Below are 22,399 nucleotides of genomic sequence, written 5' to 3'. Positions count from 1 at the left end.
AGATTTTGAAAACAAATACACTCTAATATTTATAATATTTATTTAAGATGTAGGTAGGTATATTGATAAGATTTAGTCAAAAATTATAGCAGTAGGACCCCTACTGTTGTTTTTTTAACCAAAATACGTAAAGTGGTACCAGATGGAGAACAAACAACAAGGGGTTGTTTTTTATGCATATAAAAATTAAGGTAATTTTAACCTTCTTTATTTTACCATTTTTGTAATGTCATGAAATATAATGCTTGTAACGTTATCCCTGTGTAAAAAATACCTTTGTAAAGATGTAAGTATCTCTTTCTGAAAATGTTGGCTTTAGAGTTCTTTGAAATTACTGAATTGATATTCAAATTCAAATTCAAATTACATTTATTTACAAGAATGTAGTTACAAAAAAGGTGTAATTACAATGTTAAGGCGCTTATACATTCTACCCACTATCTGGGTGTGCAAATATTTTATATCACTCTCCTTGTACGGGCCTATCCCGTACGTGTGTATGATTAATTAATATTGAAATAAAAGAGTTATTAAAATTAAAAAACTTGTAATTAACTGAATATAATAACTACATATAATATAATGGATGGATGAGTCACGCGAGGTACTCTTAATGACCGTCGACGATGAACTGATTTGTAAAATGTTGGATACAATTTGCAAGCAAAGCGCCTTGTTGCACTTTGGACGTGCTTGCTCGTACACTCCTAATTCTTTGTCATGAAATTTTGCTATAGGTACTTGCTCTATACTATCTCTTTATGGAAAAGCTGCAGATAGTAGAGCATAATTTCGTGTACCAGTATTCGAACTTTGGTTTATATTAAGATTAGATAGAAAACATATAACTACAAAGATACGACTGCCCCAATGAACGTTTAAGATGAAAAATAATATCGCAAAAAGCGTTTATCTTAGATATCTTTCTTTCTTGTTTTTCTCTTCCACGGCAATCTTCTAAAGCCGCTTCCGCTCGTATTCCATAATAAATAATATTATCGATACAATGTTTTATATTTGAGTTAATAAGATGGACAAGGAATCGTCTATAAAATGTATTAGCTTGAGGAAATCGTTTAACATATTTATTTGTATTGATATTTTCTGAATCTCTCAATTATGTTGTTTTCATATCATATTGCGAGTTAAAAATATATTAATACCTATCATAATAAGTTTGCTTTTTACGAATTATTTATGCTTCGTGAACCTTGTTCATTTTTAAACGTATTTTCTAGTCTTCAAATTTTAGAATGGCTTGTTTTGCCGTAGTATCAATTAGGGTATGTAAAATAGATGTTGTCCGATTCTCAGACCTACCCCATATACACACACATGAGAATCGTCAAGTCGTTTCAAGTTTAACTTCAAAAACCGTGACAGGAGCATTTCATATATCAGAAGAGAGATATCTAACACAGAAATTGATTACATTGAAACTAAAAGAAAGTTGAGACTTAACACTTCGATTGCCCGTTATAATGAAAAGCTTTTCCTAACTAATGAATCGCTGCAATTGTAAAAAACGCCTGACCCTTTTGAAAATATTCATTAAAATATTCAGTGAGACTTCTTTTGTCCGGTTGGTAATTGGAAACTATTGAGAACAGTGTCGCTTTTGTTTTTTAAGCCATTATATTCTGAGCCTTTTTTCGATATAATGATGAATTAGCTCCTTTTTGATAATGTCATTACGAATGTAAATGTAATCTGTTATTGTGTAGGTATTATTAAGGTTTTATAAGAGATGTTTTATGTCCTAAAGAAGTCTATCTTTAGCGATTTAATATGTAGGTATATTATTTCATAATGACAGGTTAAATCGATGAGGTGATTATATTTTTTTACATAATTCATAAACGATTTATGTGTATCTGCCACAATGTAACATATTCACTTATTCATTTGATAACGCGTAGTTAACGCGATATTTAAATCAAGAACAAAATCATTTATGTTTTTTACAAAACGTATTTCGTAATAAGTCTTCTTTGTGTCACATTTTTCATCAATTTGTTTTGAGAGTGCAGGATTAAAATGGCGGACAATTTTTCGGATTTGAAATTCGAACGTTTTCGATTGCGATCCTCGGTCCTGTTTCGCTCGTTGTTTTGTTGATATGGAATCTTTTTTGTTTTTGTTTTTTTTTACTGGCAGGCAGGAAACGTGGCGCGGTCGTTCAAAGTGTTTACATGTTTGTGCTTGGCTGTTTGGCTTTGGATCTTTGCCTGTGAACGACAACATGCGGTTTTGGCGCGAATTTACTTTGTGACTTTTTCTGTTGGCTTTTAATCAAATATCGACATGCTTTTCGCTTTGTATATACTTAGGTAGGTAACTAGGTACCTACCTTACGTTTGAAAATTATTTACGGAGTAGGTATTTTAAGGTGTTTCTCTTTGATAAGTCTGCAATATTACTTATATATTTTACACCCAAACATAAAGATACCCATGTGTTCAATATTTTTTTATTGAATAGGTTTATTCTTTCAAAATGTGTAGTAGGTTAGTGTAATCTAGCTGTTATGTAGGTTAGCAGATTTAACTTTAATATCTACATGCCAAAAACTAAATCTCAAATATTTCATGTTACAATTTTTCGTTTTTATCTTCCAACACACGGTCGAAATCAGATAATGCATTATGTGACAATAGATAGCTACAAAAAAGAGAATCTACGCTTTCATAATGCGTATTCAATATAATGGAATTAATGCGTTTGTCATACCTTATGGTATGTTCACATTAGAGATAAAATTGTACCTACATAAGATATTATGCTTAGTTAAAAAAACTTAAAAAGTGTAATTTTACATTTTCTTCTGTTTTTTGCGTTCTAAACGTACAATTTGTGTCTGTGAATTTAAATGTGAAGAAGTCAATCATATGTTTGTAGTTAACATTTATGGCATTTCACAAAAACTATTATTCCACCTTCGAAAAAGCCTCACACTGCTTTTCCAATCATATCTGTGGCCAAAGTTACAAAGCAACAGTCAAACGAACGTTAGGTACGAAGAATACCACAATCGAATCCCAAATCTGTCCCCACCTTATCATAACATCGACTATTAATCCCCGATCAAGTTCCATTCGCATAACGGAAATAATGTTCGTCACGTTTTTATATCATTAATGGTTTCGACTATTTATCTCTCTGTCGTCCGTGCGTCCACCATTAATATATGTCAAAACGACCGCTTCTTAGCCCGCGGAACGGTTGGATACGATCGTTACGATATTCTTATCGGATCGATCGACGACGACACGTTTAAACGCTACTTGTGAAATTTGATAAATGACGCGCTTTTGCATATATAAATAATAAGCGGACAATGTTTGATGGTGCATATAAATTTAAGATTTATTTTACGAACTTACGAGTAGGTATACCTACCTATTTGTTTCAGTGTAATAAGTATTTTACTTACTCTTTAACATACAAACAGCATAAAATGGCATAATACGTTGCACACAGTTTTGAACTATGTTTAATTTAATTTTCTTTTTCAGGTAAAAACCAAAATATAATGAGCAAAACATCAACCATTATGCAGCTTTACGTAAGTTTCTACATATATTACGTTACTCCGAAAAATGGAAAATGGTACCTACCCATGCATTTTATTTTATTTTAAAGTACATTTTATGAAATTATAACGCTGTATCTACATATATATAAGCTTATATCATGTGTAAAACTTTATTACAATTTCCACTATATCGTGTAAGTCTTGAGGTTTTATAATAAATTCATACATTTAATGTAAGACCCGGAACTCGTGGGGATAAACGTCGTCGTAGGATTACGGTGAAAACAGATGTTTTGTTTTGTCGTTTTAAAAGCTGTTTTAGTTTTATAGGTGTGTATTTATAAATTCGCCCTACAAATTATATTTATGTTCACTAAGTGATCACTTTTAGTGTTTTATAAATCTGTTGAACAAATATTAAAATTTATTTTAATCTGGTAAATAAATTGTGAACTTTTGGGCTTTTAATATAATCTGTTTGATAAATAAATATTTCATACGGGTGCAATATGTGCAAAAAAACAGTTTTTAATCATAGTTTATTGGTTAAATACCTACCTACCTAAGTCAAGTTAAATTAAATATTTTGTGCAAAAACTAAGTATCTATTTTGAGAGCTTATATGCTAAAAGCTCTCACAATAAATCTGATAAATTCGAAATATCCGTTTAATTAATTTGCAAAGTCCGTTAAAAAATATCAAAGTCGGATTCCAATGTTCTTATACTTACATAGTTAAATAGTATTGAACTTCCGACAATACTTGAAATCACACAATAATATATAACCACTAGGTAAGCTATCGTTTTATATATACATATATGTATAATCCATTTCCAACCTATAGCGTATCTGTTCCCAGGTATCAGTTCTTACGATCTCCCATCTTTAGTTTATGTATTAGTATGTAGGCGTTAGTTCAGAATATCTTTATCGAGGACGGAGTTGATAAAATTGATGATGTTACCGTTTTCTGATAGTTTCATAGATTAGCCAGCGGGTTTTTATTAATTATTTGTACGTTTCATTTTTATTTAAAATATGTAGAGTGATTTGGAACAGTTTTTGTTGTAATTTGTAAGTACCTACTTTAGTAATTATCATCAATTTTATTCTGATTGTATGATAATGAATGTACGTCGAATGTTCCACACTTCATATAGATTAATAAAAATTAGGTCATGTAATGTATTGTTTAGTTTTTAAGGAAGAAAAATCATTTATAAATACAAATACAAATATACCTATGTTTCATATTAATTCAAATATTACATAAAATACGATATTTATGCCTATCTATCTTTGTTTGTATAATCTTTTCTACTATTCTATTATGGAAGTTGTCAATAGATATTGTGAATACTTTATTAAGTTTTATGAGATTTAAGTCATATTTAAATTGACTACAAATTGATGATGAGATTCATCTTGAACGATACGGTTTCCTTAAAGCATTTTAAAATCACAATTTTCTGAGATTTAATAAAAAGTTAGGTACACAATATTTTATTCATTCTTAAATGTTTAGTCTGTGGCGAACAATTAAACTGCGGAACCCATAAAAAAATACATGACGATTAAGCGAATCATTAAACGGCTAGAAACAAGTTTAAATTTCATAGAATGAATTATGTGAATGTTATTATAATTTTGCACATAGTGCGCGGCCTCCATTTTGTTTATAGACTAAGAGCTGGTTAAAAAAATTACAAGAATAAACGTATAGTCAATTTAATTATGAATAAGGATTTTATTACCTATGTCGAAATATTTGTAATTTAAGTACCTATATCATTAAAAAAAATTGAATTGTAGGTATAGATATCATTAAAATGTAGTCGTCAATTGCATAGTAAAAAGAGAGTCAATCAACATTGAAGGAAAAAGGTTATTTTTCCATTTGCTGTACCATAATAATTATTTTTTCCACGTAAATAACGTTGATATGAATTCAAAATATTACTAAATAAACGGGCGGTATCTACCTCGGTGGTAACCAACAAGCTCTTACGCTATTATGCTAATTTCCTCGTTCGTTTTATTACCGTTTTTATTGTTTCTAATATAAAGATATATTAAAGGCTCTTGTTTCACGAATCATGTCGGCCATGTTTATGTGACAATTATATAGGTTTTAGCGATCCAACGGCTTGTAACTTGTTGTTTTTGTGTAAACACGGTTTTTGAAAGTGGTTTGGTTTGTAGTTATGTTTGCTAGGCGTAAAATTGATGTGTTGTAACATTAAAAAACAAATCATTACATATATTTCACTCGTTGTAAAGTTGGTTTGAATTTTATATGATAAAGTAATTTATAAATTTATTTCTGATAATGGACGTGCTTTTCGGTTTATAAAAATGAAAATAGTGCGCATATATTGCAAGAAAAGAAATAACGAAATAAGTAACGTATAAAGAGAAATAACACGCGTTATCTGTTTTATCTGTTAAATGTAAATGCTACACTAATATAATCAAAGAATATTGATACTACATACATTGATCAAACTACTGTACGTTTTTGAAAGTGTATTACTGAAAATTTTCAAACCACGCCTTAAAAACGTATTTGCATAATCACAAAGCACCCTCAACGTCATCTTACACCGTCAAAACACTTTCTATCCCCTAAAACAAGAACCACCCGCATAAAATATCGATCAACAAAGTAAAAAATGTGTCTACCGTCGCAGCAGATTGAAGGAATCAGTCAAAACACTCCTGTGGTACATAGATAAGATGTAAATTACTGGGGGCTCCTTGAAAGAAAATTAATGTCTTTGTAACCACACTTGAGCAGTGGTTTTAATGAAATTTCCAGTCCTGTTAACAGGTTGGATGTCGGATACATCGATTGTACGGTTTTAAAATCTTGTAGGTTGCGGATTTATTTATTTAAATTATTTTCCTTGTTGATTTATTTAAAAGGACGTGGAGAGGAAGAGACGTTAATTTTAGTTTATATCAAATACTAGCTGTGCTCCGCGGTTTCAATGGTGGTCCACAAAGTCGGAATTTATTTTTATTTTCCGACAATTGCCGGGGTAAATTTGGTCATTTGATTTTGTACGGCATCTGTGTCATACTATTTCAATACTGCTTTTAATCCATTATTCCGCAACGCCTTACGAAAATCATGGAGACAAGGGGAAAAAATCTCTACCTGTGCTTTCGAATTCTCATCTGCACTCTGGTGGACAGCTTACAAGTGACAGAATAGTGCTGAATCTTATTATTTTATGCTCTTATATCGTTCTGAATCTAGATAGGTCACCTGGTGGTTCAAATGACCCATAAATTTTTCAACATGGGCCTGTAGTCTAAACACGAATAAAAAATAAACATTAAACGCTTACAATTATCTTAATGTTATAGGCATTTAATACGTGTTCAAAATTTCAAGTAAACCGGTGTTTTGAAGGGCATGAAAATCAGATTAAACTCTATTTATTTACTTCATAGTCCATTTAAAAGGTACACAGCATATTAAGGCAATTGAACGTAATAAAAGCATAACGGAAAAATGTCTTCAAAACAAGGAAACTAAGATTCTAATATAACTCTAATAATCTATAACTTTTATAAATAAATTCAATTACATGAATTGTTTTAAATAAAATAAAAAAATAGCTATCCAAATACAGTATCAATGTTTTAATACAGTATCAAAATGTCATAAATTGTAGGTGTTAAACTAACACAAGATAGCATACACTGACGTTCGTATATTATTCAGTATTATTTCTATCCCAGAATATCTATTGTCTCTGTTTCAATCACCTAATTGAAGTCTAGACTTGTGTGTTTGCGACTGATTTTTGGAAGTGCATTGTAGGTATTTGTGAGTTGTTATGCAACTGCATTCTGCTCGTTATTTTTAGTTTGAGGAATAGTTACTAATTGTAGATCGCTGTAATTAGAGTTTTATAATAATTGTAATAAGCTAATGTTTCGATTTATATGCTTGTAAAATTATGTTAATTGAATTATCTTTGACAACTACTCCGAAATAATTTGAAAAACATGTGTTTATTTGTTTGTGCATCTATCACTTCAAACATACTTTATAAATTCTGTTCTTAAACGGAGGAAGCCTTGAAAAAATATAAAAACGAAATATTCACCTAATAAACTAATGTAAGAAATAACAAAATATTCGGAAGTCGGTAAAAGCATAAGTTCGCATAATTCAGAATTAAGCTCACCGTTCACTAGACAAATATGGAATTCGTAATTTGAATAAAGCTCGTCGTATCCGAGATATTATCGGCACCAATCGAATTAGCTACCGGTTTATATGGTATCATACATTTTATGATCACCATAAAAAAGTATATTAAATTTCTTGAATTAGTGAGCGCTCAGCTTTGGTTGTAAGTATACCTAATTTTTATGGGACAAGCGTTTGTTTGATCTTACCGAAAGTATAAGATAAATATTATCATTTACTTCATAACGGATTATAATTACTTACTGCTTGTTACATTTTAATGATCTTTATGATACAAGTGAGGGTAGAAATAGGGTACAAATGATCACCTATTTGTCCTTAAAATACGATCGGTACCCCGCCCATTAAGTGTTGAAATTATTCCCGTAACCAGATGGGTCAGCTAATGTTATCCCTTACAATTAGTCACAGATGAGTTCCGTGGGTGGATAATAATAATACTACTGAATATCGTGACTTTGTCTGCGTTCAATAACATTTTTGAAGTGTATAACATCTGACATTAGCTTTTAAGTACCTTGCCAACATTAATGGATCTCTGTCATCTAATTATTTATACATATTAATAAATAAATAAATCTTACAGAAGTTAAAATCGACTTTATTGACTTCTAATGTAAGTACAAACTTATTTACTGAATGAAATACGTTGTGTTGGTAGTAAAAATCTGTTTTTACGATGCCATGCGACTCTTCAATTTTGTCTTTCAAATAACGAACCTTAAACATCCCAAAAGCACACATCGAATATAGCACTCATCGAAGTCATACCCAAAATTGGATTTAAAACATTACCCAAGCGGTAAGATCAAATATAAATGTCGCGACACTGCAAGCGGCTGATAACTCGCACAAAAAGATTCCCTGCATTGTACAAGGGGCACAATGGGCCACGGAGAGGCAGGACTTGTAATTACTATTTCCCTGACGCCTTTTCATATATTTTTCACAGAAATGCGAGTATACGATGCTCTTTTGTGATCTATTGGCCGATTCAATTCAAGTTCTAGTGCATTATGTGATATTCATAGTGCAGTTCTTAATAGATTTATTTTAATAGATATTCGTATAGGTATGTATAGTAATTATTGCTGTATGGAATGTATGATGTCATAAGTTTTAATTTTTAAAACGGTGTAAATCATGTCATAAGCTGAGTGTACCTAGTAGATACTTTATAAGTACTTACATTTTATTCATAATATATACCGTAATACAATATTTAAATAAAGATACGTTACTTATATAATATAACTAGCGGCCCGCCCCGGCTTCGCCCGTGGTACATATGAAAAATAGATGTTGGCCGATTCTCAGACTTACCCGATATGCACAGAAAATTTCATGAGAATCGGTCCACCCGTTTCGGAGGAGTATGCAGACTAACATTGTGACACGAGAATTTTATATATAAGAAGGTTAATATGAGCTTTAAATAAAATGTGTTATTTTAAGGCGATTACTCTGAAAGCTTTAACTCCCATCTACATTAGAATAAAACCGCTTAAGACCGCTAATTACAAGGCATTATTTTGAGTACTAATAAAATTAGTAGTTCCAGGCAATAATAGAGTTATAAATTCATCTAAACTGTCTCGTATGACTTTTACAAAGTAATTAACAAGGACTGTTAGTCGTAAACTAAAATTAGCGTGATAAGTCGCTTGAGGAATATTTCTGCGTACTATTAAATTATTATAAACCTAAAACGCAAATTGTGCTTTATACTATTACTGTTTAATAATTACAGTTATTGTTTTCAAATTACTAGTAATAACAAAAACTTGTAACTGATCGTCAATAGAAGAAATTCGAACTCCACAATTTTGAGTTCAAAGATAGCTCCGTTGACTGTTGCTATGCAATACGAAAGTATTAAAATACGAGTGTCTCGACTTCAAATCACGAAAGCGTCGAACATAAACAAAAGCCACTAAATACACGTTAAGTATTCAAAGAAAAGTTTCTAAATGACAACAATAAGCGATCTCGGATGTGCAGCTAGTTGCCCCGACGCCTCTGTAATTACACCAACACATACGAGACTCAAACACACTTTATTTTACATCTTTAAAAGCACACGTAAAGCCGAAACCGAACACGCAATTACCGACCTTATTACACAACGAAATCAATCGTTTACATTAAAATATTCCGTTGAATTCCCATTACGAATTCTATTCTACGCTTATCTGTACAAAACGTTACACATACTATACTACACTCAGCTTTATCCATTTAAAAAGGCCAAGCCTGTATGGAAAACATCGACAAGCTACTTATTACCAATAAAAATTTGAAAGAACAACGCCTAAGTGGCATTTAAGTGTCAGTCAACTGACGCTTAGGCCGTTTTCGTGTTGGGTCTCGGAGGCGGACTGGTTTGGGGCGAGCCGGTCGACAGAGTGGCATGGATACTCCTTTGTGCGCATTCCGATATGCTGGTACCGGGCGCTGTCCGAGCGGGGATAATGAAGAGTGGTTACATCTCAGCTAGACGCACTTTCGACCGATCTATCACTCGATTTACGCATTTGGATGTGAATAAATCGGCCGCACTAACCTCCGCCACGTTTTGTGAAACTGTACGTGCTCGGCGAACAAAGTGAGGGTAATATTTCCTCTTGAACGACGCGTACGTAGAAAAACTCGGGCCCGTTGAAATTGGTAGAAATCGACGTTTCACGATTCACAGATAGGGTTATTTATATCGTGGAGCTCTTTAATTATGTTATCCGAATGGAGCCGTTAAATGCGTTAATGTCCGTCGATTTTTTATGTGTATTTTGAAGTATTTGTAGGCGTTTAGTGGATTATTATTTTGATATATGGATATTGAGATTGAGGTAAACGTATAAGATCGAACTCTTTTTTATGTTTTATTTTTTAAGGACTTTAACCGTTTATGTACATCATATCAAACGCATTCTATAACTAAAACATAATATTAAGCTTGTGGTTATAATATCTTTTTATTACAGTTTGATATCAAGATGTAGTCTTGTATAATAATTGATAAGTTACCAGATGCTAATAAAATAATGTTTCCATATTTCTCGCATATCCACAAACGGTATAAAATTCATATCTCGAGGCTTATCTTTAATTCGAAAGCTGCAGGTGACTTCTAATGAACAATAAAATTTAATACTGAATGATGTTTCAAAAACGGCGCCATAAATTATATAGTCGGCAGTTCGCTGAGAGCCACGGTTCGCAACAAACGTGTTTGTCGAGTGTATTTACTGTTTAACTGGTGAATAAGACGTTTCGTTCCGCTCGAACGGTTCGTGCGTTATCAAATGGATGCATTCGATAATGCACCTTATTTACTATGGAGGAAGACATAATTGTCGAGAATATAGACCATACTAACATTTTAATTCAACAAAATGTGGAGAATTCCGAGAATTGTTTATTAGAAAATATGATTCAGCAAAACGATATGGACAATTCAAATGAAGTGGAAGAGGCTAGTTCACGGCCAAATAAAAGAGCTCGGGAAGTTGATGAAGAGGAGATGTGGGTTACAGTAGGTAGAAATGGAAAGAGGTTAGCCCAAAAAGTGGATCTGTACATAAATAGTACCGAAAAGCTGCCTAAGCAGTTTTCATTTGCTAAATTGCTAGAAGAGAACAACATCAGTAGTGTGAGCCGCATTAAGTATATCAACCCTTATAAAATATTTATTCAGTTTGAAAAGTCTGAAAGTGCGGAAGAACTAATCAATTGTAAGTCTCTGCAGGAGCTTGGCTGGAGGTTTCAAAAGCCGCTCGAGGTTGTAGTATCTTATGGTGTAATTAAGAATGTCGAAGCCGATTTGAGCGAGAAGGATATATTAGACATTATCTCGAGCAGCAGTGATATTATTTCAGTCAAACGATTAAAACGAAGAAATAATACTGGTAATGGATGGGAAGAGAGTGAATCGGTCCGCTTGGGATTTAAGGGTTCATCATTACCAGCATATGTATACATCTATGGGATGAAAATAAATGTGGATCCATACGTATTTCCAGTTACTCAATGTTCTAAGTGCTGGAGATTTGGGCATGTTCTACGTGCCTGTCCAAATAAGAAAATAGTGTGTCCCAAGTGTGGTAAGAACCATGGGAACTGTGAAACTACTGCATTTAGGTGTGTCAACTGTACGAGGAACCATATATCTATGGACAGATCGTGCGGGGTGTTCTTGAAGGAGAAACGACTGAGGGCTATAATGGCCGAGTTCAACTGTTCTTACAGAAAGGCGTTGCAAGTATATGTTCCCCCTGAACCTGCTCCACTAAATGATGAACAATTGATGCCCCCAATATCGGCATTACCCAATCAGATAGCTGCGTCCATATCTGAGGCCACACAATCTCAGGATACTAACTCAACTACTTACGCAAGCGTGGCACGCACTCCCAAACGATCCAGTGTCAATCAACATCAACGGAACGTACCTCAACCCGTGGAACAGACTCGTAAAAAAGAGAAGAGTAAGAGAAAGAAACTAAGCCAGGATGAAGTATTTAATTGGGATGTGTCTTCAGACTCAGAAGCAATAAATAATGATGAAGACGGTGAATCGGAAAACGAAGAGCAATCCAGAAAGGAAAAAAAAGAGAGAAGAGAGAGAATCAGATCTACGTTAAATTATAGACAATTACTGACAAAATTATATGCGTTAGTAACTAACTCGGAAGTAGATTTGAAAAACAAAATTATCCAAGGAGTGACAATATGTATTGAGTGGTTGACATCTGTAGTAGGACAGTATATACGTAGTTTGCCTTTTAAAAATATGTTTAGCTCATTATGGGTATAAACAAAATAAATATTATTCAATGGAATGCACAAAGTATAAGAGCTAAGCGTACAGAACTTGACCTGTTATTAAGTACGGAAAAAATTCACATAGCAGCTGTGTGTGAAACGTGGCTGAATAACGATATTATGTTTAAGATAAGTGGTTTTAATATATTCCGTCATGATCGAGAAGATTCGTATGGAGGTGTAGCCATTATAACTCACAATTCTATCAGAGCCCAATTACTGCCAGGGCCCCAAGTCTGCTATTTTTTATAAATTCGTCATTCCAACACGATCCCATTGTCATTTTGATAAAAGTTTGTAATCTGCTAAATTCATAATGGTCGATCAGTGGTCGGTCAGTGGTCTCGTAATGGAATCGTGGCAGAATGACATTGTCGTATTGCCATTATTATAAAACCCGGTAGTAGAAATGATTTTCGAAAAACTACTACTAAATTTTAACATTTACTCATGCCAGATTTCATTTTTAAACATTTTTACATATTATTTAATAATGTTATAAGCAATCTGAAGTAGTAAGAAGTTCGTAAATAGCAAAAACATTAAAATGTGTAACGCGGATAAAAGTGAAACTCAATAATGTTTTATCTGTTTAGCTGTCAAAGTCAAATGTGACATTACTACTTGTTTACAATTCTAGCGGCCGGTGTTTAGCTATTTATTTTCATTGTGTTTTATTTATTTATAATATTGAAAAATGGTGCTAATAGAGCAAATTTCGGCTCTAATTGATTTTTTGGAAAACCACCAAGACCTGGCGCTTGGCTACTGCAGCCGCACCAATGAAGGGCGAAGTTTAAGCAAAAGATATTGGATGGAATGCGCCCAAATTTTAAATTCCATATCGGTGGACTGCCCCAATAAAACTCCCGCAGAATGGCGCACAGTAAGTACCTATATACAGTATTATTTAATAATAGGTATGCAAAATGTATCATTAATATAATTTTTGCACTTTTTTAGTTCTACAATGAATACAAAAGCAAAACACAGACACAGTAATTTGTGCAACATTATGGAGGGCACTCTGTCCAATCAAAGTTTGATAGGACCCTGATGCATAAAATGCAAGTGCTATTAGAATCTGCAATAAAAAATATAACAAATCAACTATTTCGTGTTTATAGCTACAGAACAATAAATCAATGAAAATCAAATTCAGATTACTAACCTTCATTTCTGCCGATATGCTATCGTTTCGACGCGGTCTGGCCATAAGGGGAATGAGTTCTTCAATTAACCCCCTTACTGAGTCCTTTCCAAGGCGAAACGTTTTTACAAATTCCGCCTCGGAAATATCAATAAAGGGGTTTGTACTAATTCTCGTCAAGCGACGGGCTCGACGACGTCTTTTGCATTCCGCCCGTCTTCTTTCTCTAGCATCCACTGCGGCTAGCTCGAGAATATTTGCTCGTAGTGAATACATTTCTCCACTCAATATTTCACAAAGTACAATACAAACACGATAGATAACAAACTCTTTTCGACAACCGAGCTATTATAAGCAATGACTGCACAATGACGATCCAATGGTAGGTCAATGATCAAAGGAACTGTCAAAATTTTAGCAGATTACCCCATACGTCAGTCATTCATTTGTCATTATGTACGAGATTACCATTCTAAGCCATTTCTTTCAATGGAATGTCAGTGGTTGACCATTGGAAAGTCATAATGACACCATTATAATAGTAGATGACCAAACTTGTCAAAATCAACAATTTTGAAATCAATGATAGACCATTCTGACACTATTGTAATAGCAGACTTGAGGCCCAGTACAACTGTCTAACTCAAACATTGAAGTAGTAGCTATCAAAATTTTCAATTGTAAATATATCGAGTACATAATCTCCGTTTATTGCTCTCCGTCAATACGAACTTCTCAACATGATTGGGATGAATTGTTTTCTATTTGTAGTCAAAAAACTATTATACTGGGTGATTTTAATGGTCACCATGTAAGTTGGTCATGTAAGACAGATCCGAGGGGTAACAATATTTTTGACTCTTTGATAGAAAGTAATTTTGTGTCGCTTAATGATGGACGACCTACGCGAATAAAATATGTTAACGGAAGGTTACAGGAATCTTCACCGGATATTTCAATTGTATCGTCAGATATAATAATGCATTTAGATTGGAATGTGACGAATGAATCACTAGGTAGCGATCACTTGATAGTCAAAATTAATATTTCATACACGAATACATCGCCGAGTTATATTAAAAAAAGAAATTATAAAAAAGCAGACTGGATAGAATACCGTAAATATATTGAACATAACATTTCAAATTTCCATATAATTGAAGATGAACCGCAAAAAAGTTATGACCTATTTCTTAGCATTATTGATGGAGCCGCTGATGCTCATATTCCTTTTTATAAAATTAGTCATGACCCCACAAAACGTTTTATTCCTAAGCCTTATTGGAGTCCTAATCTCTCAAAGGTAGTTGCAGAAAGACGTCTGGCTCTTACTTTATTTAGAAAAAATCCAATTCCTGCTAATTTGAATAAATTAAAGGAACGTATTAGTATTGCCCAAAGATTAATTAGACAGGCCAGAAATGAAGCATTTTCCAAGTTTTGTTCCTCACTTGACGAAACTACTTCTGTAAATGAGCTATGGCGTAAGATGAGGTGGTTGAAAGGCCATAAAATGTCCAAGTCTCATGTAGACGAAGGGTTAGCCAATGATCTTCTGCATAACTTGTCACCAGATTTTGTATGTTCAAAGAATCCAATTTTTTCCTCGAAGAATATAAAGATAGAATCATCCTTTTCACTTAATGAACTTAAAAGATGCATTAAAAATAAAGATACTGCACCCGGAGACGATCAGATATCATATTCAATGATTAAACACCTACCAGAAAATGCATTAATAATCTTACTAGAGTTATATAATTTATTTTTCACACTCAGTTTCGTTCCTTATCAATGGCGAGAAATTTATGTTATTCCCATTCCTAAAGTCGGTCGCGATCCCTCTTCAGTTTCAGCGCTAAGACCAATTTCTCTTATGTCCTGCTTTAGTAAGATTTTACATTCTATGTTGAGGAATAGGTTAGAATGGTTAGTTGAAGGTAAAAATCTATTTCATGAGGAGACAACGGGCTTTCGAAAAACTAAATCTTGTCTTGACAATCTCACTAATCTAGTGAGTAGAATTCAGCTAGGATTTTCCAAAAATTTATTAACAGGTGGATGTTTTATTGACATTGAAAATGCTTATAACAACGTTGACATTAAAGCACTTCTTTTAATTTTGGATCAGCTCGGTGCTGGCTCTAAACTTTGTAAATATTTATGGACTTTTTTGAAGGAGAGAAATATTAATATAAAGATCGGCAATACTACATTATCCCGAAGTACAGGACGAGGTTTGGCTCAGGGAGACCCATTGTCCCCTCTATTATTTAATATTGCAACTCTCCAGGTTAGCAAACAGATTTCTAATGTTATGATTTCTCAGTATGCTGATGACTATGTTTTGTATATTTCAGGAAAAAATGTTGAGTATGTATCTAGGGAATTGCAAATAGCTTTAAACAAAATAAACAATATACTAGGTGAGTTAGGTTTAGATATTTCTCCAACTAAAACCAAGCTTTGTATTTTCAAAAGAGGTGTCAATAGACAACAAATGTCTCTTAATATAAATAATACTACAATCGAAGTAGTTAATGCTGTTAAATACTTGGGAATGTGGTTAGATCAGTCTTTAAAGTGGAATATACATATTCAAAACTTGGTCTATAAAATATCTAGATACTTAAATATTATCAAAATTCTGGCTGGGGCATCATGGGGTGTTCATCCCAGACAGCTTAGAAGATTGTACATTGCTATAATAAGGAGTAGACTAGACTATGGATGTTTTTTATATGATAATAGCTACCAGAAGTATACAAGTAAATTAGATAAAATACAAAATCAAGCAATGAGGGTAATAGGTGGTTTTATAAGAACTACTCCAATACATGCCATGGAGAGTGAACTTAGCCTCTCTCCATTGCATGTACGGAGGGCGTATTTAGGTGGTAAATTTTTACTAAAAGCCAAAGCTCGATCAAATAATGTAACTATTCATATATTAGAAGAATTATATACACTAAAAGATAACAATTATTGGCGTAATAAAAAGAAGCCATTACTTGTGATTCTGTATGAAAAATTATCTAACATTAATATTTATAATACTCGGCAATTGGAGATGTTTTCAATGGATACCTGGGTCACTAATATCAATTTAGATAATATAGTTTATGTTAGTATTCCTAGTATAATTAGTCCCAAACGAAATTATAGCTCATTAGATTTAAACTTAGCATGTATGGATTTAATTAATAAGCAATATTTTAATTATTATAAAATATTCACTGACGGCTCCAAGGATGGGGAGGGGGTCGGCTCTGCATTCTACGACATCCAATGCGATATAAATTTAAAACTAAAAATTAATAACAATTACTGTTGTATAATGGAAGCAGAACTAATATCAATTTGTGAGGCTCTGTCCTACGCAACTTCGTTAGTCCAAAATAATATTGTGATATTTAGTGACTCCAAAAGCGCGTTGCAGCATTTAATCCGCTGTACTTCGGGCCTACCAGGTACCCCTATAGCTTACACGATTTTAAGTCATATTTTAAATTTAACTGGTAATTCCAAAACAATTAAACTACAGTGGATTCCATCACATTGTGGACTGGAACATAACGAGCGAGTAGATATGTTGGCTAAACAGGCTATTTCAGATGGAGTGGACTATAATATGTTACCTTATTACTCGAATTGCATTTGTTTAATTAAAAACTACTGCTATAACCTATGGAAGGAATATTTTGATGCGCGTTCAAAAGAAAAAGGCATATGGTATAAAACCGTCCAGCCACAGCCGCTGAGGATTCCATGGTTTGAGCATCACAGCTTTTGTAGAAAGGACATAGTTTTGATTATGAGGCTGCGTACCGGGCATGTCCCATCAAATAAGTTTGCGTTTCTGATGAAAAAGGTTTTGTCACCGAATTGTGAGCAATGCGGTGTTCCAGAGGACATAACGCATGTATTGATGGAATGTTCCCGTAATGCAGCCTACCGTTTATCGAATTGTAGCGACATATTGAAAACGTTTGCGGACATCAACATTATTTTGTCTAACCCCCATTCGGTAGAAATAAAACGTATTATCAGACTATATAATATGGGTTTCACCTCGGATCAGTCTCATTAAATTATTTGTAGCTAGATATATAATTATTAAATTACTGAATTTATATACTTACCTGTGTACGTATGTGTATGTGTGTACCTGAGCGACATAATCATTTTGTGATTAAGCTCATTAAATAAAGATTTGAAAAAAAAAATTATATAGTCTGTGATTGACATTTATTTAGACGATTCTTGACTTTGACTCCGGGATTTAGTAATAACATTATTGGATTTAAAATTGTTATTGGCTAACGTAATAACTTGATTTGTGAGTCAATGATGAAATTTGACTTAATATTGAATAATATCTATACATATAATAAAATCGTAGGAAAGTCAAAACTGTACATTGAATATTAAAAAAAAAATACTCGGGCGTGATCTACAAAAGATACCGAAGCCATATAGTGTTTGTCTGTATGTATGTCCGGGCTAATCTCAAAAAATACTGCATAGATTTACTTCAAATTTGGTACAGATATAGCTTGAGACCTGAGAAAGGACATAGGTTAGGTTTTATCCCGGAAATCCCACGGGAACGGGAACTATGCGGGCTATTTTTGACTACTCGGTCGAAGCCCGTGGCGGAAAGCTTGTTAAGAAATAATACCATATTGTGGCACATTATTCATACTTATGTCTGTGACCGTTGTTTTTGCATGATTGTTCATTTGCATATTTGCATTATTTATAAGAATTACAATATAAATTGATCATTGCTTCATTTAATTATTATTGATATGATACATAACCAATTTGTGAATATGTTTAACCTTATTCCGCTATACGACATTAAGAAATATTTTTCTTAAAATTCCAAATATTTAACAGCGACAAAATAGAAACAATGAATTTACCTACAGTAAGATGTGTAATGTGTATTTATTCCAAATTCTATTTATTTTACGTTTTATTTCTATACTTCAGCCTTTATTTAGTTCTTGACATTTGAAAAACACAATAAATACCTTCCTTAGAAGTAAGGAAGTTCTCCAGGTTTAAACCAAAATAGCGGTGCCATCGCAATAATTACTACAGGAAATAAAATTATTAGCCGAGACTTACATGTAGGACGCTCTAATGCGTCGCATCCTGTTACTGTAATACAATTTATTGTAATCACATTAGTTTAATGATATCAGGGAATCCTTTTAAGTATTGATAGGCACGCAAATGAGGCTGCCTTGTGAATTGGTTATTTGGAACATGGATTTGTTAGGCGCGTGTAACTAAAAGAATGTTGGCGGAAATAATATCACTACATAGTATAAAACGAAGTCGCTTTCTCTGTCCCTATGTCCCTTTGTATGCTTAAATCTTTAAAACTATGCAACGGATTTTGATGTGGTTTTTTGTAATAGATAGAGTGATTCAAGAGGAAGGTTTTAGTATATAATTTATTCGGTTTTAGACAAAGCGGGCGAAGCCGCGGGCGGTATGGAATATAGGAAAGAAGACTGCAGGCTGATGGCGTTGGTGATTATTCAGTGTATGATTGAGATTTAGAGATGTTTAACAAAACATATTTTTAAATTATTTTAAATCGAAATCTCGAGACGCTCGTCCATAGATGTAATTGATCACGCCGTTGTCTTTCAAAATTTAAATTGCATTATAGTAGATTAAATTTTAACTTATTTTATTTCTCAGTCAAAAAAAGAATCTAGCTTTAAAGCGTAAAAGTGAAAATGAAATTTACAAGGATTAAATGCCTTTTTTAATAAGAAAAAAATCCCACGACATCTTAATTCCGTTACAACAAAATTCCGTTACTCCAAAGCTCACTACAACATTCGAACGAACAAATTATCAACTTATTAAATTATCCACGCACAAAATATGTAAAACAGCTGGACCGCAACCGACCGTGGCATGTTTAGCGAATTTTTAACAAAATATATGTTTATTTAAAAGATTATTGCGGTGTTTGAAGCCGGCGCACGTTGTTCGTAACCATTGTTTCCGCCTTTAAGACGATACACAAAAAAAAATCCACTGCTTGGCGGGCGGAGTCTAATAGCTCGCTATCGCGAACGCCGGTGTGCGCGAAGTCATTCTTGCAAACTCGCCGCGCTGCCGCTGGCCGACTCGGGACAAACATGTATGGAGTCGTCATACAGTTATAATATTGTTATACATTTATTCAATTGTTGATTTATTGGTTTTAATTTCTTGCTTATAAACAAATAATCTTCTTTCCAACAACTACTTAGACATTATTAATAATTATTATTATTTCGTAATGCTTACTTTATTACAAAATAATACAGGTTATAAATAATCTTTAAAATAACAAAAAATATTGTTACTCAGAAAAAATGAAATGGTACTCAATAACGCGGACTACTGAATTGATTTAGATAGAATTTGATGCTGACGTAGATATTACATCATGCCCAGAAATGAAAGGTACACCCTAATTCTTCTCAGTCAAAGTCAAGAGTGGAAGATATCACTAATACAGTAAAACTGATGCAAAACTTTGGATGTTAATTTGTATATTTTTTTGTTAGTTGTTACTTAATCACGTCAAGACTACATTACCAATTTTGATAAAATATAGCTAATTGCCTGGATTTACACATAGGATACTTTTTATCCGAACTGAACACTTCTGTGGGATAAAACAGGATTCACGATATAACCTAATTCCACGCGGGCAAAGCCGCGGTCGGAATGATATTTTTTTAAATAAAAAAATTGTTTAAAAAAAAACAAAATATATTGACGCATGTATTTATTTTTTGCACTCTATTATAATTGTAATTATTCATTACAAATAATCAAAATAAAATAGCCAGAACAAAGTTAGGCCCTGGTAGGGTAGGTAGGCAGGTACAGCAATGTAAAAAAAAGTAAAAAGTAAAATTTATTTATTTTTCTCATCACAAATGCACGACGACACCACGACAATGTGAGACGAACACTGGCTTATTTATACCAATAATAATGTATTATAAACATTAAATTAAGTTTACTTTCTAACAACAAAAATACATAATATTAGCTAATGTGAAAGCGAATCAACCAATCATCCCACAAAAATGAAATGTGCACACAAATATTCATCCAAATTGGTTCATGTCATTAGGAGGAGTGACTACAGCGCCATCTTCCGGGCCCAATTATGTTTCCAGATCACCCAGGAACTCAATTTAATATACTTACACAAAATTTTTCGAAATGAAAACTCACATTACTATGTAAATATGAATATAAACCTGTTTTATTACTAAGCAATTTCCCGCACAGGTGTAGTAAGTATAAATGAAATAAATATCAACATCAAATTCTTTATACAACATACTTATCTACCACCTTCTAAGAAATGTAATTCTTGAAATTATTTCGTATTTTTTTTAAATATAATACTACTCCAATGAGCTCCTGTTCCATATTATGTCCGCCATACTTCCACTAAGTTCACCATGATTTTTTATTTCTTTGCACTTTGTTGCTTTTTGCTAAAAATGGAATCATGCGATAAAACCAGTAGAACGTTGATAACATACATTTTTGACTGAATAAAGGTACTTACGAAGGAGTGGGTTCACATTGTGAACAATCAGTGGGTTGATTTTCCTTCTGGATTCCGGATTTCTGAAAAGATTATCTATGCTATAAATGAAAATATCTTACACATTCGTTATGTACTTAAAACAGGGGTACATATCAAACATCGTCTATAATACAATTATCATCAAATTAAAAATAAAACCAACTTACTTCATTAATTTGTTCCAATTGTAAGCATTCTTTTTCCTCCAACCTTTATGTTTCTTCTTCTTATTTTCTTTATTGTCCCCATTTGTCTCATTTTGTCTTATCGTGTTGTCACCCTTTTTTACGATTGCGCGAGCGACACAAGTTCCCCGTGTGACGGCCGTAGCGGGAATGACTCGTGCAGCGATCGGGGTAGGAAGGTACAGGGCGGCTCTCGCTATATTGGCTGGTCGCGCGCTAATTTCAAGTATTTCTTGTTTATTTCAAAACCATCGCATATTTCAAAATTCTAAATCGGTAGACGTATAGGTTGTATATTTTATAGTTAATATCCAAAAAGTCGTAACTTTACGTTTGTTATTTTGAAGATGCCAGAGATTATAAAAAAATAACAATGAGAACTTTGTATTTTTTTTCTATCGAGAAAATATCATGGAATCATGTTTCTAAAACGGTAGACGTATTGTGTTACTATTGAACTTTCTTGTCAAGAATTTTCATCACGACAACTTTAATAATATAAAAATTACGAAGGTTTAAAAAGGGCCGTAAATGTTAGAAAAATTAATTCATCACCTTAAAATTCATGAGGAATTCTGTATAGGCATTTGTATGGGGCGTATTAGAATACATGACAGTGGGTTTTGTTCGATATCTTGACTATATTATTCATTGAAATGTAATACGATTGAGCTACTATAGATTTTAATATACACGAGTAGGCGAGGTATTTTGTTTTTTTCTTCTTGGAGTATTTGTTTTGTGACACGTGCTATTTTCGATTCTTAACGATTTAATGTTTTTCTGTGAAATGTATAAATAAATAGGTATGTATTATGTGATGCGACATTCGAGTAAAAATTGTTTT

General features: G+C 33.0%; 1 protein-coding gene and 1 long non-coding RNA gene across 4 annotated transcripts in view; one reads left to right on the top strand and one right to left on the bottom strand.

Moving 5' to 3' along the window:
• Cirl (Calcium-independent receptor for alpha-latrotoxin) overlaps positions 1 to 22,399 on the top strand; it is a 270,668-nt gene that overhangs the window by 44,768 nt on the left and 203,501 nt on the right. The window lies entirely within an intron of this gene.
• Positions 20,782 to 22,110, bottom strand: LOC149477667 (uncharacterized). Its single transcript, XR_016317572.1, has 3 exons — positions 21,535 to 22,110; positions 21,347 to 21,408; positions 20,782 to 21,272 (listed from the first exon to the last, which is right to left on the bottom strand). It is a non-coding gene; the product is annotated as an uncharacterized LOC149477667 (long non-coding RNA).

Source organism: Colias philodice, chromosome 24, assembly GCF_061535455.1.
Source record: "Colias philodice isolate Cphi_HAF_F1 chromosome 24, ilColPhil1 Martin Lab GWU primary, whole genome shotgun sequence".
Lineage (NCBI taxonomy): Eukaryota > Metazoa > Arthropoda > Insecta > Lepidoptera > Pieridae > Colias > Colias philodice.
This window is presented reverse-complemented; position numbering and strand designations above follow the sequence as displayed.